Source organism: Triticum aestivum, chromosome 4A (assembly GCF_018294505.1).
Source record: "Triticum aestivum cultivar Chinese Spring chromosome 4A, IWGSC CS RefSeq v2.1, whole genome shotgun sequence".
NCBI classification, from domain to species: domain Eukaryota; kingdom Viridiplantae; phylum Streptophyta; class Magnoliopsida; order Poales; family Poaceae; genus Triticum; species Triticum aestivum.
In genome coordinates, this window is record NC_057803.1 from 553,648,187 (window position 1) to 553,664,562 (window position 16,376).

Sequence of the window (16,376 nt, forward strand, 5' to 3'; positions counted from 1 at the left end):
TTTGCAAATATGTCTTGTAGATCAATGGCCAACGCTAATGTCAACATGAACTTCAACGCGTTCCTAGAGAAAACCAAGCTGAAAGATGATGGCAGCAACTATACGGACTGGGTCCGGAACCTGAGGATCATCCTCATAGCTGCCAGGAAACAATATGTCCTAGAAGGACCGCTAGGTGACGCTCCCGTCCCAGAGAACCAAGACATTATGAATGCTTGGCAGTCTCGTGCTGATGATTACTCCCTCGTTCAGTGCGGCATGCTTTACAGCTTAGAACCGGGGCTCCAAAAGCGTTTTAAGCACCACGGAGCATATGAGATGTTCGAAGAGCTGAAACTAGTTTTTCAAGCTCATGCCCGGGTCGAGAGATATGATGTCTCCGACAAGTTCTACAGTTGTAAGATGGAGGAAAACAGTTCTGTCAGTGAGCACATCCTGAAGATGTCTGGGTTGCACAACCGTATGACCCAGCTGAACATTAACCTCCCAGATGAGGCGGTCATTGACAGAATCCTCCAGTCGCTCCCACCAAGCTACAAGAGCTTTGTGATGAACTACATCATGCAGGGGATGGAAAAGACCATTCCTGAAGTGTTCTCGATGCTGAAGTCAGCAGAGGCTGAAATCAAGAAAGAACATCAAGTGTTGATGGTCAATAAGACCACTAAGTTCAAGAAGGGCAAGGGTAAGAAGAACTTCAAGAAGGACGGCAAAGATGTTGCCGCGCCTGGTAAGCCAGTTACCGGGAAGAAGTCAAAGAATGGACCCAAGCCTGAGACTGAGTGCTTTTATTGCAAGGGGAAGGGTCACTGGAAGCGGAACTGCCCCAAATACTTAGCGGATAAGATGGCCGGCAACACCAAAGGTATATTTGATATACATGTGATTGATGTGTACCTTACCAGTACTCGTAGTAACTCCTGGGTATTTGATACCGGTGCCGTTGCTCATATTTGTAACTCACAGCAGGAGATGCGGAATAAACGGAGACTGGCGAAGGACGAGGTGACGATGCGCGTCGGGAATGGTTCCAGAGTCGATGTGATCGCCGTCGGCACGCTGCCTCTACATTTACCTACGGGATTAGTTTTGAACCTTAATAATTGTTATTTAGTGCCAAGTTTGAGCATGAACATTGTATCTGGATCTCGTTTAATACGAGATGGCTACTCATTTAAGTCTGAGAATAATGGTTGTTCGATTTATATGAGAGATATGTTTTATGGTCATGCTCCGATGGTCAATGGTTTATTCTTAATGAATCTCGAGCGTAATATTACACATGTTCATAGTGTAGATGCCAAAAGATGTAAAGTTGATAACGATAGTCCCACATACTTGTGGCACTGCCGCCTTGGTCACATTGGTGTCAAGCGCATGAAGAAGCTCCATGCCAATGGACTTTTAGAGTCTCTTGATTATGAATCGTTTGACACGTGCGAACCATGCCTTTTGGGCAAAATGACCAAGACTCTGTTCTCCGGAACAATGGAGCGAGCAACCAACTTGTTGGAAATCATACATACCGATGTGTGCGGTCCAATGAGCGTTGAGGTTCGCGGAGGATATCATTATGTTCTCACTCTCACAGATGACTTGAGTAGATATGGGTATGTCTACTTAATGAAACACAAGTCTGAGACCTTTGAAAAGTTCAAGGAATTTCAGAATGAGGTAGAGAATCAACGTGACCGAAAGATAAAATTCTTACGATCAGATCGTGGAGGAGAATACTTAAGTCACGAATTTGGTACACACTTAAGGAAATGTGGAATCGTTTCACAGCTCACGCCGCCTGGAACACCTCAGCGAAACGGTGTGTCCGAACGTCGTAATCGCACCCTATTGGATATGGTGCGGTCTATGATGTCTCTTACCGATTTACCGCTATCATTTTGGGGATACGCTCTAGAGACAGCTACATTCACTTTAAATAGGGCATCGTCTAAATCCGTTGAGACGACACCGTATGAATTATGGTTTGGAAAGAAACCTAAGCTGTCGTTTCTAAAAGTTTGGGGATGCGATGCTTATGTCAAGAAACTTCAACCTGAAAAGCTCGAACCCAAGTCGGAAAAATGCGTCTTCATAGGATACCCTAAGGAAACTGTCGGGTATACCATCTACTTAAGATCCGAGGGAAAAATCTTTGTTGCCAAGAACGGATGCTTTCTGGAAAAAGAGTTTCTCTCGAAAGAAGTAAGTGGGAGGAAAGTAGAACTCGATGAAGTACTACCTCTCGAACGGGAAAGTGGTGCAGCTCAGGAAAATGTTCCTGTGATGCCCACACCAACTGAAGAGGAAACCAATGATGATGATCAAGGTACTTCGGATCAAGTTGCTACTGAACTTCGTAGGTCCACAAGAACACGTTCCGCACCAGAGTGGTACGGCAACCCCGTCCTGGAAATCATGTTGTTAGACAACGGTGAACCTTCGAACTATGAAGAAGCGATGGCGGGCCCAGATTCCAACAAATGGCTTGAAGCCATGAAATCCAAGATAGAATCCATGTATGAAAACAAAGTATGGACTTTGACAGACTTGCCCGATGATCGGCGAGCGATAGAAAACAAATGGATCTTTAAGAAGAAGACAGACGCGGATGGTAATGTCACCATCTATAAAGCTCGACTTGTCGCTAAGGGTTATCGACAGGTTCAAGGGATTGACTACGACGAGACATTCTCTCCCGTAGCGAAGCTAAAGTCCGTCCGAATCATGTTAGCAATTGCCGCATACTATGATTATGAGATATGGCAGATGGACGTCAAAACAGCATTCCTTAACGGGCATCTTAAGGAAGAGCTGTATATGATGCAGCCGGAAGGTTTTGTCGATCCTAAGAATGCTAACAAAGTATGCAAGCTCCAGCGATCCATTTATGGGCTGGTGCAAGCATCTCGGAGTTGGAATATTCGCTTTGATGAGATGATCAAAGCGTTTGGGTTTATGCAGACTTATGGAGAAGCCTGCGTTTACAAGAAAGTGAGTGGGAGCTCTGTAGCATTTCTCATATTATATGTAGATGACATACTCTTGATGGGAAATAATATAGAATTTCTGGACAGCATTAAGGCCTACTTGAATAAGTGTTTTTCAATGAAGGACCTTGGAGAAGCTGCTTATATATTAGGCATCAAGATCTATAGAGATAGATCGAGACGCCTCATAGGTCTTTCACAAAGCACATACCTTGATAAGATTTTGAAGAGGTTCAAAATGGATCAGTCCAAGAAGGGGTTCTTGCCTATGTTACAAGGTGTGAGATTGAGCTCGGCTCAGTCACCGACCACGGCAAAAGATAAAGAAGAGATGAGTGTCATCCCCTATGCTTCAGCCATAGGATCTATTATGTATGCCATGCTGTGTACCAGACCCGATGTAAACCTTGCCGTAAGTTTGGTAGCAAGATACCAAAGTAATCCCGGCAAGGAACACTGGACAGCGGTCAAGAATATCCTGAAGTACCTGAAAAGGACGAAGGACATGTTTCTCGTTTATGGAAGAGACGAAGAGCTCGTCGTAAAGGGTTACGTCGACGCTAGCTTCGACTCAGATCTGGATGACTCTAAGTCACAAACCGGATACGTGTATATGTTGAATGGTGGAGCAGTAAGCTGGTGCAGCTGCAAGCAGAGCGTCGTGGCGGGATCTACGTGTGAAGCGGAGTACATGGCAGCCTCGGAGGCAGCGCATGAAGCGATCTGGGTGAAGGAGTTCATCACCGACCTAGGAGTCATACCCAATGCGTCGGGGCCGATCAAACTCTTCTGTGACAACACTGGAGCTATTGCCCTCGCCAAGGAGCCCAGGTTTCACAAGAAGACCAGGCACATCAAGCGTCGTTTCAACTCCATCCGTGAAAATGTTCAAGATGGAGACATAGAGATTTGCAAAGTGCACACGGATCTGAATGTCGCAGATCCGCTGACTAAACCTCTCTCGTGTGCAAAACATGATCAACACCAGAACTCTATGGGTGTTCGATTCATCAAAATGTAACTAGATTGGTGACTCTAGTGCAAGTGGGAGACTGTTGGAAATATGCCCTAGAGGCAATAATAAAAGTATTATTATATTTCAATGTTCATGATAAATGTCTTTTATTCATGCTATAACTGTATTATCCGGAAATCGTAATACACGTGTGAATACTTAGACCACAATACGTCCCTGGTGAGCCTCTAGTTGACTAGCTCGTTGTGATCAACAGATAGTCATGGTTTCCTGACTATGGACATTGGATGTCGTTGATAACGGGATCACATCATTAGGAGAATGATGTGATGGACAAGACCCAATCCTAAGCATAGCATAAAAGATCGTGTAGTTCGTTTTGCTAGAGCTTTGCCAGTGTCAAGTATCTCTTCCTTCGACCATGAGATCGTGTAACTCCCGGATACCGTAAGAGTGCCTTGGGTGTATCAAACGTCACAACGTAACTGGGTGACTATAAAGGTGCATTACAGGCATCTCCGAAAGTAGCTGTTGGGTTGACACGGATCGAGACTGGGATTTGTCACTCCGTATGACGGAGAGGTATCTCTGGGCCCACTCGGTAATGCATCATCATAATGAGCTCAATGTGACCAAGGTGTTGGACACGGGATCATGCATTACGGTACGAGTAAAGTGACTTGCCGGTAACGAGACTGAACAAGGTATTGGGATACCGACGATCGAGTCTCGGGCAAGTAACATACCGATTGACAAAGGGAATTGCATACAGGGTTTGATCGAATCCTCGACATCGTGGTTCATCCGATGACAACATCGAGGAGCATGTGGGAGCCATCATGGGTATCCAGATCCCGCTGTTGGTTATTGACTGAGAGCGTCTCGGTCATGTCTGCATGTCTCCCGAACCCGTAGGGTCTACACACTTAAGGTTCGGTGACGCTAGGGTTATTAGGAAGACTAGTATGTGACTACCGAATGTTGTTCGGAGTCCCGGATGGGATCCTGGACGTCACGAGGAGATCCGGAAGGGTCCGGAGGTAAAGATTTATATATGGGAAGTTGTCAAACGGACACCGGGAAGTTTCGGGGTCATACCGGTATTGTACCGGGGCCACCGGAAGGGTTCCGGGGGTCCACCGGGAGGGGCCACCCCTCCCGGGGGGCCACATGGGCTGCGTGGGGCAGGGAGCCAACCCCTGGTGGGCTGGCCGCACCCCCTCCCTTGGGCCCATGCGCCTAGGGTTGAGGGGGGAACCCTAGAGGGGGCGCCCCCCTTGGCTTGGGGGGCAAGCCACCCTCTCCCCTCTCCCCTAGGCCGCCGCACCCCCCCTAGATGGGTTCTAGGGGGCCGGCCCCCTTCTCCCTTCCCCCTATAAATAGAGGGGTGAGGGGAGGGCAGCCGCACCACCCTCCAAGGCGCAGCCCTCCCCTCCCCAACACCTCTCCTCCTTCGTTGTGTGCTTGGCGAAGCCCTGTCGGAGTACTGCCTCTCCACCATCACCACGCCGTCGTGCTGCCGGTGGAGCTGTCTTCCTCAACTTCTCCTTCCCATTGCTGGATCAAGAAGGAGGAGACGTCTCCCGTCCCGTACGTGTGTTGAACGCGGAGGTGCTGTCCGTTCAGCACTTGGTCATCGGTGATTCGAATCACGTCGAGTACGACTACATCATCACCTTGCAAGCTTCCGCACGCGATCTACAAGTGGTATGTAGATGCAAACTCTCTCCGTTGACTCGTTGCTTAGATGAACTCATAGATGGATCTTGGTGAAACCGTAGGAAAAATTTTAATTTTCTGCAACGTTCCCCAACAACAGTTACATAAGTAAACTAGTAGGTATCGTTTGCATGACTGGTCCTGATACTGCACTTGGATGGTAGTGGTAATTGATACGTCTCCGTCGTATCTACTTTTCCAAACACTTTTGCCCTTGTTTTGGACTCTAACTTGCATGATTTGAGAGCTGCAGTGGAAGTGCAGGTGCCTAACTCAATTAGTGAAGCTGCATCTTTTGCTCAATCAAGTGCGAGAAGGAGTTTTGGAGAGAGGCAGGCACTACATGAACAAGAAGGACAGTAACTAGAATTATAAGTCGGCTGCCCCGCAGCAGCAAGGCTATGTCTCAGTCAAAGTTCGACAAGGGGCAAAACAGTTGATGTCCTAATAGAAGTTCATGTCGATCCAGCCAAGCCAGTGAACTAACCCGGACTGACGTCGTTCTCAGCAGAATTGCCATGGTGTTATTTTTGTGGAGAAATAAAAGTTCTCGGAATGACCTGAAAATCAATGGAGAATTATTTGGGAATATATACAAAATACTGGAAGAAGAATCCACATCAGGGGGGCCTCCACCTGTCCATGAGGGTGGGGGCGCGCCCTACCCCCTGGGTGCGCCCCTGCCTCATGGGCCCCCTGACGCTCCATCGACCTCAACCTTGACTCCATATATTCACTTTCGGGGAGAAAAAATCAGAGAGAAGGATTCATCGCATTTTACGATACGGAGCCGCCGCCAAGCCCTAAACTCTCTCGGGAGGGCTGATCTGGAGTCCGTTCGGGGCTCCGGAGAGGGGAATCCGTCGCCATCATCATCAACCTTCCTCCATCACCAATTTCATGATGCTCACCGCCGTGCATGAGTAATTCCATCGTAGGCTTGCTGGACGGTGATGGGTTGGATGAGATTTATCATGTAATCGAGTTAGTTTTGTTAGGGTTTGATCCCTAGTATCCACTATGTTATGAGATTGATGTTGCTATGACTTTTGCTATGCTTAATGCTTGTCACTAGGGCCCGAGTGCCATGATTTCAGATCCGAACCTATTATGTTTTCACCAATATATGAGAGTTCTTGATCCTATCTTGCAAGTCTATAGTCACCTATTATGTGTTATGATCCGTTAACCCCGAAGTGACAATAATCGGGATACTTACCGGTGATGACCGTAGTTTGAGGAGTTCATGTATTCACTATGTGTTAATGCTTTGGTCCGGTACTATATTAAAAGGAGGCCTTAATATCCCTTAGTTTCCAATAGGACCCCGCTGCCATGGGAGGGTAGGACAAAAGATGTCATGCAAGTTCTTTTCCATAAGCACGTATGACTATATTCGGAATACATGCCTACATTACATTGATGAACTGGAGCTAGTTCCGTGTCACCCTAGGTTATGACTGTTACATGACCGATCACATCCGGCATAATTCTCTATCACCGATCCAATGTCTACAAGCTTTTCATATATTGTTCTTCGCTTATTTACTTTCCCGCTGCTACTGTTACAATCACTACAAAACCCAAAAATATTACTTTTGCCATCGTTACCTTTTGCTATCGTTATCACTACTATCATATTACTTTGCTACTAAATACTTTGCTACAGATATTAAGTTATCCAGGTGTGGTTGAATTGACAACTCAGCTACTAATACTTGAGAATATTCTTTGACTCCCCTTGTGTCGAATCAATAAATTTGGGTTGAATACTCTACCCTCGAAAACTGTTGCGATCCCCTATACTTGTGGGTTATCAAGACTATTTTCTGGCGCCGTTGCCGGGGAGCATAGCTCTATTCTTTGAGTCACTTGGGATTTATATCTGCTTATCATTATGAAGAACTTGAGAGATCAAAGAACCAAGATCTATCCCTCAACAACGAGGGGAAGTAAAGAACTGCCATCTACCTCTGCACTTGATTCACCTTCTGTTTTGAGTAAGCTTGCGACACCAAAACCTGCTTCTGCTATTGACTCTGATATGTCACATGTTATTGATGATGCCACTTCTGCTATGCATGATACTTATGATGAAACTACTTCTATGCTTGATACTACTGTGCCACTAGGTGAATTTCTTGATGAACAACTTGCTAGGGCTAGGGAGAATGAAATTATTGAAACTGATAATATTGATGAAAGTGATGATGAAGATTCTCCCCCTAGATATGAATTGCCAGTTGTTCCTGAGGGTTATGTTATGGATGAAGAAACTGCTAGAGACTTTCTTGCTTGCAATGATAGAAGTGATCTTAAGAAGTTATTAGCTGAGCTTAAAGAAAAAACTCTGAATGCTAGAATCAAATATGATCCTGCTTATGCTACTCCACCTATCTTTGTTACTGATAAGGATTATGATTTCTCAGTTGATCCTGAGTTAATTACTTTGGTTGAATCTGATCCTTTCGATGGCTATGAATCTGAAACTGTTGTGGCACATCTTACTAAATTAAATGATATAGCTACCTGTAACGCCCTCGATGCGACTATATCTCCCATGTGTCGAAGCACGACTTAGAGGCATAACTGCATTGAAAGCAATGTCGCAAGTGAGGTAATCTTCGCAAACAACCCATGTACATAAATAAAAGGGGAAAGGTACATAGTTGGCTTACACTCGCCACGTCACACAAATATCATAAATAAGTCAATACATTCATCCAATCACTCAAGGTCCGACTACGGAACCAAAATAAAGATCAACCCCCAAATGCGACAAAGTCCCTGATCGCCCCAACTGGGCACCACTACTGATCATCTGGGAAAGACACGTAGTAACGGTGAGAGTCTTCATCGAACTCCCACTTGAGCTCGGTCATATCATCTAGAGCGGAATCATCGGTCCCTGCATCTGGTTTTTGGAAGTAAAATGTGAGTCACGGGGACTCAGCAATCTCACACCCTCGCGATCAAGACTATTTAAGCTTATAGGTAAGGTAAAGGTATGATGTGGAGCTGCAGCAAGCGACTAGCATATATGGTGGCTAACATATTCGCAAAAGAGAGCGAGAAGAGAAGGCAAAAGCATGGTCGAACAACTATGATCAAGAAGTGATCCTAGAACAACCTACGTCAAGTATTACTCCAACACCGTGTTCACTTCCCGGACTCCGCCCAGAAGAGACCATCATGGTAACACACGCGGTTGATGCATTTTAATTAAGTTAAGTTTCAGGTTATCTACAACCGGACATTAACAAATTCCCATCTGCCCATAACCGCGGGCACGACTTTCGAAAGATCAAATCCCTGCAGGGGAGTCCCAATTAGCCCATCACAAGCTCTCACGGTCAACGAAGGATATTCCTTCTCCCAAGACAATCCAATCAGACTCGGCATCCCGGTTACAAGACATCCTCGACAATGGTAAAACTAAACTACCAACACCACCCAGATGTGCTGACAAATCCCGATAGGAGCTGCACATATCTCGTTCTCAGGGCACACCAGATGAGCAAGACGTCGGGTAGGCCAGCCCAGAGTTGCCCCTGGTAGCTCCGAATATCGCTCAGTTGGACCAACACTTAGAGAAGCACTGGCCCGGGGGGGGGGGGTTAAAATAAAGATGACCCTTAAGTCAGCGAAACCCAAGGGAAAAGGCTAGGTGGAGAATGGTAAAACCAATGTTGGGCATTGCTGGAAGAGTTTTATTTAAGGCGAGCTGTCAAGGGGTTCCCATTATAACCCAACCGTGTAAGGAACGCAAAATCCGGGAACATAACACCGATATGACGGAAACTAGGGCGACAAGAGTGGAACAAAACACTAGGCATAAGGCCGAGCCTTCCACCCTTTACCAAGCATATAGGTGCATGAAGATAAACAAGATAATTTGATGATATCCCAACAATAAACATGTTCCAACAAGGAACGATCTCCAATCTTCACCTGCAACTAGCAACGCTATAATAGGGGCTGAGCAAAGCGGTAACATAGCCAAACAACGGTTTGCTAGGACATGGTGGGTTAGAGGTTTGACATGATAATATGGGAGGCATGATAAGCAAGTGGTAGGTATCGTAGCATAGGCATAGCAAAACAGCGAGCATCTAGCAAGCAAAGATAGAAGTGATTTCGAGGGTATGGTCATCTTGCCTGCAAAGTTCTTAGAGTTGCCTTGATCCTCGAAAGCGTACTCAACAGGCTCCTCATTCACGTACTCGTCTCCCGGCTCTACCCAAACAAGAACAACAAGCAAAAGGAACACAATCAACCACGTGCAATGCTCAAACAACATGATACAAACATGGTATGATATGCGGGATGCGATATGTGATGCATATGCAAGATTTGGAAAGGAATGATTGAACCTGGCCTCAACTTGGAAATACAAGAGTGCCACTGGAAATAGGAGTTGATTTCGGTTGAAATCGATATAAAGATCACCGGAATCGGATGCACGGTTTAGAGATGGCAAGCAAAACAAATATGGCACCAGTCTGCGATAAACAGCAAGTAGCCTTCTAAATGCATCAAGAACAACATGATACAACACTCCAACATGACAACAAAATAAATGTCAGGGATCCACTCATGATGCTTGACAAAATATGAACACTAAGCTACGGATAATTCACTCAGTAGCAGCTTCAAACAAGCATGGCAAAAGTGCAAAAGATAACAGGTTTCAGACTTAGTGAAATAACAAGTCAGGAATTTATCATCAGGAAGCAATGTTTAGAGCATGAAAACTACATGCTACAGGAACATATCATGGCAAAGCAAGGCATGGCATGAAGCTACTCCAAGCATATAACAGAAGTCCCTTAGTGACCATGAGCCAAAAGGGATCAGAAAATACAATTGCAAGCATGTGAACATAGCAAAAACATAAACAGATTCAGACTTGGTGAAAACCTGGAGCATGCAAAACAGTTAACAAGTAGGCATGTTTACGAGCTCGATGCAATCACTAAGAGGCATTGCATGACAAACTAAGCATACACCCATCAAGAAGACATGGCATAGAAGCTAGACATGGCAAGAACAACAACATAGCATGCACGGATCAACAACAACAAGCTCGACAAAATCGCTAAACATGTTAACAATCTGCCAGGAACATTTTATAGCAAAAGTAGAGCTCGATTGACTCAAGCTAGGGTGCTCCATAATTGCAAACAAAGATATGGATGGATAGAGCACCACAATATCTACAAAACATCCTTACTGATCATCCTCAAAAGAGGCACGGATCACTAGGAAACAACATGAACATATGGCATAAAAACAATAGCAGGACAAGGACTTAGTGAAATTCTAGGTCCCTGAAATCAGCATCATTGAGTAAGCTACTTTGCATGCTTGTGCTAGTCACCACAAAGATCACAAAAATACATGGCATATACCCCTGTAAAGATGGCATGACATTCTTCAAAATACATGTAGAGCTCAGGATCATAGCATGCACACATTAATCATGGCAAAAATGACAAAAGTGCATTTGCTGAAACAGATCTGAAATAATCATCACATATCCCTCTTCCAACAGAATTTCGGGCATCAAGATGAGCTCAAAAGAAAATGATGCAATGACTTGAAATGATGTACTCGTAGAGACAAACATTTTGATATGCTACACGCACGAATCGGAGCTACAATGAGGAAGTTATGGCATGTCATAGATTGCAAAATAAATCTGAGAGAGGGGGAGAAAGTCAACCCAGATCTAGGGTTCAGGCACTGTAGCGGCGGATCTGTCGGGTACTGTAGCGGCGGCACGTGAACCGAGGATGGCTGGTCGGAGATGGAGGCGCCGGGGCCGGATCCGGGCCGGAGGTGAATGGGGGCGGCGGCGGAGGAGGTCGCCAGCACGGTGCGGTGCGGCAAGGCGCCGAGGAGCTTGCTGCAGCAGCGGGGTAGCACGGCGGCCGGCGAGGAGGAAGACAACGGCGGCGCGACGGAGCATCGTTGGCGGCAAGGCGCGGCGAGGAAGGGCGGTGGGGAGGCGCCCTGGTGGCGCGGGCGGCGGATGGGCCTCGGGGGCCCAATTTGGGCTCCCCGGGCCGGCGGCTGGACGCGTGGCGGCTCAGGATTGGTGGCGGCGATTCGTCCGGTGGCGGCGGAGGCGAAATTTTAGGGCTTTGGGGGGGAGAAGACCCGGGATTTCGTGGAGGGGTCTATTTATAGAGGTAGAGGGAGCTAGGAAGCTCCAAATGAGATGCGGTTTGCGGCCACGCAGTCTTGATCGAATGCTCTAGATAATAGAGGGGGTTTAGGTGGGTTTTGGGCCACTTTTGAGGGGTGTTGGGCTGCAACACACACGAGGCCTTTTCGGTCCCTCGGTTAACCGTTGGAGTATCAAACGAAGTCCAAATGGCACGAAACTTGACAGGCGGTCTACCGGTAGTAAACCAAGGCCGCATGACAAGTCTCGGTCCAATCCAAAAACGTTTAACCCCCACACACGAAAAGAGGTAGAAAGGGACACCGGAGGACATAGGAGCGCCGGAATGCAAAACGGACAACAGGGAAAATGCTCGAATGCATGAGACGAACACGTATGCAAATGCAATGCACATGATGACATGATATGAGATGCATGACAAGGACAAAACACACGGAGACAAAAACCCGACAGCGATGAAATGACATAACTTAGTGCCTGAAACAGCAAGATTTGGAGTACAAATAAGGTAAATTACATCTGGGGTGTTACAACACTCCACCACTACGAAAGATTTCATCCCGAGATCTAGGACTGGAAAAACTTCGGTTACTCAGAACGGAGGTGATCCTCGCGTTCCCAGGTGGCTTCACGGTCGGAATGATGTGACCACTTGACTTTGAGGAATTTGATAGACTTGTTGCGAGTCTTGCGCTCAGTTTCTTCAAGAATAGCAACTGGGTGCTCACGATAAGAAAGGTCTTCTTGGAGATCAATGTCTTCGAAGTTGGCGGTGCGATCAGGGGTCTTGATGCACTTGCCGAGCTGAGAGACATGAAACACGTCGTGCACATTTGCAAAGTTGGAGGGAAGCTCAAGTTGATAGGCGAGATCGCCTCTCTTGCTGACGATCTTGAAAGGACCCACGTATCTTCTTCCCTTTGATACCAAAGCATCGAGTACCTTTCATTGGAGAGACGCAGAGGTAAACATGGTCTCCGATCTCGAAAGCCAAGTCACGATGCTTGCTATCATAGTAGCTCTTCTGGCGCGATTGCGCGGCTTTGAGATTATCACGAATGACTTTGCACATCTCTTCTGCCTCTGTGATCAAGTCATTGCCAAGAAGTTGATGTTCACCAGTCTGTGACCAGTTAAGAGGAGTACGACACTTCCTGCCATAGAGAATTTCGAACGGGGCCTTGCCCGAACTCGCTTGGAAGCTGTTGTTGTAGGAGAACTCGGCATATGGAAGACAATCTTCTCACTTCATACCGAAGGATATGATGCAAGCCCTGAGCATATCTTCAAGAATCTGATTTACTCGCTCGACTTGGCCACTAGTTTGAGGATGAAAAGCTGTGCTGAAACAGATGTTGGTGCCCATGGCCTTCTGAAAAGAATCCCAAAACTTAGAGGTGAAGATGCTGCCACGATCTGAAGATATCAACTACGGAATGCCGTGCAGAGAGACAATCCGGGAGGTATATAGCTCTGCCAATTGAGCTGCTGTGATAGATTCTTTGATAGGAAGTAAATGAGCCACTTTAGTGAGTTTGTCGATGACAACGAAGATAACATCATTGCCACACTTGGACTTTGGAAATCCAGTCACGAAGTCCATCTCAATATGGTCAAACTTCCATTCTGGAATGGCAAGAGGTTGGAGGAGACCAACTGGTCGTTGGTGTTCTGCCTTCACTCTTCTGCAGACATCACATTCATTCACGAACTGAGCAATCTCGCACTTCATTCGAGTCCACCAATACGACTGCTTGAGGTCATGGTACATCTTTGTACTTCCAGGGTTGAAAGTGCGTTATCTCGACTAGAGGGGGGGGGGGTGAATAGGCGATTTTTATGAAAGTCTTCAAAACGTGGAAGTTATGAAGACAAACGATAGAAATAAACCTATTACCCTGCAGCGGAAGGTAGACTACACTAGGCAAGCCATAGTCAAATATTCAATGGAGTGAAAGCACAATGACTAATAGCAGCAATGTAGTGAGGATCAGGTAGGAAGATATTATGAAGCCGAATAGAACACGCAGTCACTCAGTGAAGATAAAAGATAGTGCAATCATACAATGACTTCACAAGGAGTAACAATAAGTAAGGAGAAGGGAAGGATGAAACCAGTGACTCATTGAAGACAATGATTTGTTGGACCAGTTCCAGTTGCTGTGACAACTGTACGTCTGGTTAGGGCGGCTAGGTATTTAAACCTGAGGACACACAGTCCCGGACACCCAGTCCTGAACACGCAGCTTAGGACACCCAGTCCTCACCGTATTCCCCTTGAGCTAAGGTCACACAGACCTCGCCCAATCACTCTGGTAAGTCCTCAAGGTAGACTCCCAAACCTTCACGGACTTCGTTCACCGATGATCCATAATGTCTCTTGGATGCTCAGAACGCGACGCCTAACCGGCTGGAGGATTCACAGTCCTCAAGTGTAATAAGTCTTCAGATCACACAGACAAGAAGACTTAAGTGATGCCTAATTCTCTTTGGCTCTGTGTGGTTAGGGCTTTATCCTCGCAAGGAATTCTCTCTCAAAGGCTTCGAGGTGGGTTGCTCTCAAACGAAAAAAGCCGTACACTAACTCTAAGCAGCCAACCATTTATGGTTGTAGGGGGTGGGCTATTTATAGCCACTAGGCAACCCGACCTGATTTGTCCGAAATGACCCTGGGTCACTAAGGAACTGACACGTGTTCCAACGGTCAGATTTCAAACTCACACGGCAACTTTACTTGGGCTACAAGCAAAGATGACTTGTCCGACTCTGGACAAGATTCGCTCTCATAGTCTTCACTCGAAGACATAGGTTTTGGTTAAGCATCACTTCAGTCATTCTATCTTGTTCTCTTGGACCCCACTTAACAGTACGGTGGTTCCTATGACTCAACAAAGAAGAAAAAGAACTATGAAAGATCTAAGTCTTCGAGCTCCATAGGCTTCATGCGATGTCTTCTCTTGTCATAGTCTTCAATGTGAATGTCTTCATATACCACCTTTGACTTCAATGTCTTCATACATTTTTAGGGGTCATCTCTGGTAGGAAAACCGAATCAATGAGGGACTTCTTCCTGTGTTATCCTGCAATTCTCACAAACACATTAGTCCCTCAACTAGGTTTGTCGTCAATACTCCAAAACCAACTAGGGGTGGCACTAGATGCACTTACAATCTCCCCCTTTTTGGTGATTGATGACAAACTAGTTGAAGTTTTCAACGGGGAATATAATATGTGAAATTGTAAAGGATAAGGAATTGTCTTCATAAGTTGCAAGGGCTCCCCCTGAAGATGTGCATATAAGTAATTTGCTTTTGGAATGCAAATGCACATGGCAGGTTGTGCTTGTGGAGATCCTCTTCAACTTATGATGACAATCCACTATGCATGTGAAGGTATGTGAAGATAATGACATGCATAATGGAAAATGGACGTCTGCAAAATGATCTAAGTGCGGAATTTATCGTCGCACATGCGGAATTTATCATCGCATCACAAAGTGGCAAATAAGTAGCAGACGACCATCGAGTTTAAGTGTTACAACTCAAAGAACCAAATATATCAAAACGAGAGTTGTAAACACGAATCAAAATATGAAGCACCCGCCCATATGGACCCGCTTGAAGACTAACAAACTCATAGGCTTCTCCCCCTTTTGTTAGTAAGGACCAAAAAGGTGTGAAGACATAGAGCATCTACTCGTTCCCATGAAGAGTAGGTGAAGCAGTAGGGTCATCGGTGGTGTTCGGCGGTGCAGAAGAGCTTGGAGCAGTGTCGAAGTGTGCTGAAGGAGGTGGCAGTGAAGTAGCATCATCTTCATCCTCGATCACTCTGGCATTCACAGTTGCAGCAGAGGAAGAGAACTCAGAGTCTTCAAGAGATGGATTTCGTCGCAGCACTGCCCTTCGAGGAGGTGTGGAGTCAAACTTGAAGCGCTCAGAGAAGCCATCCTCTTGAAGACCATCTTCAGAACACATCAGCGTCAGCCCTTTCCATGTGCGTCGAGAGGTTTCATGGGCAACAAAGGCATTCTTGGTGGCAAGATTGCGAATGCGATTAACATCGACCAAGAGGCTTTGCATTTGATGCTTCAGCCAGTCATGATGCCTATCCTATTTCTGATGAAGAGCCACAAGAAGCTCTCGGTCATTGAGAACACGAGTGCGCTTCTTGGGTCATGGGGCAGTTGTACTATCAGTGGCTTCAGTGAGAGCAGGATGCGGTGCACGTGTAGTGCCAGCCAAAGGATACACACGAGTGACTGCTTCAACTCCTTCAATGTTCTGAGAAAAACTTTGATGCTCTGCATTCTGAAGACTTAGAGGTTCCTTGGCAGGCTCATGATAGATGGATTCAATAGACATATCCACATCAGGCAGAAAGATCCGATGATTGCGAGCAGATGGCTGATATGAGATAGCGGAGTGAAGTTTGATCAACCGCATTACCCATGGGGTGTAGAACTTCAAGCCAAACAGATCAGAGCCTAATGCAGCAAGTTGGCAAATGA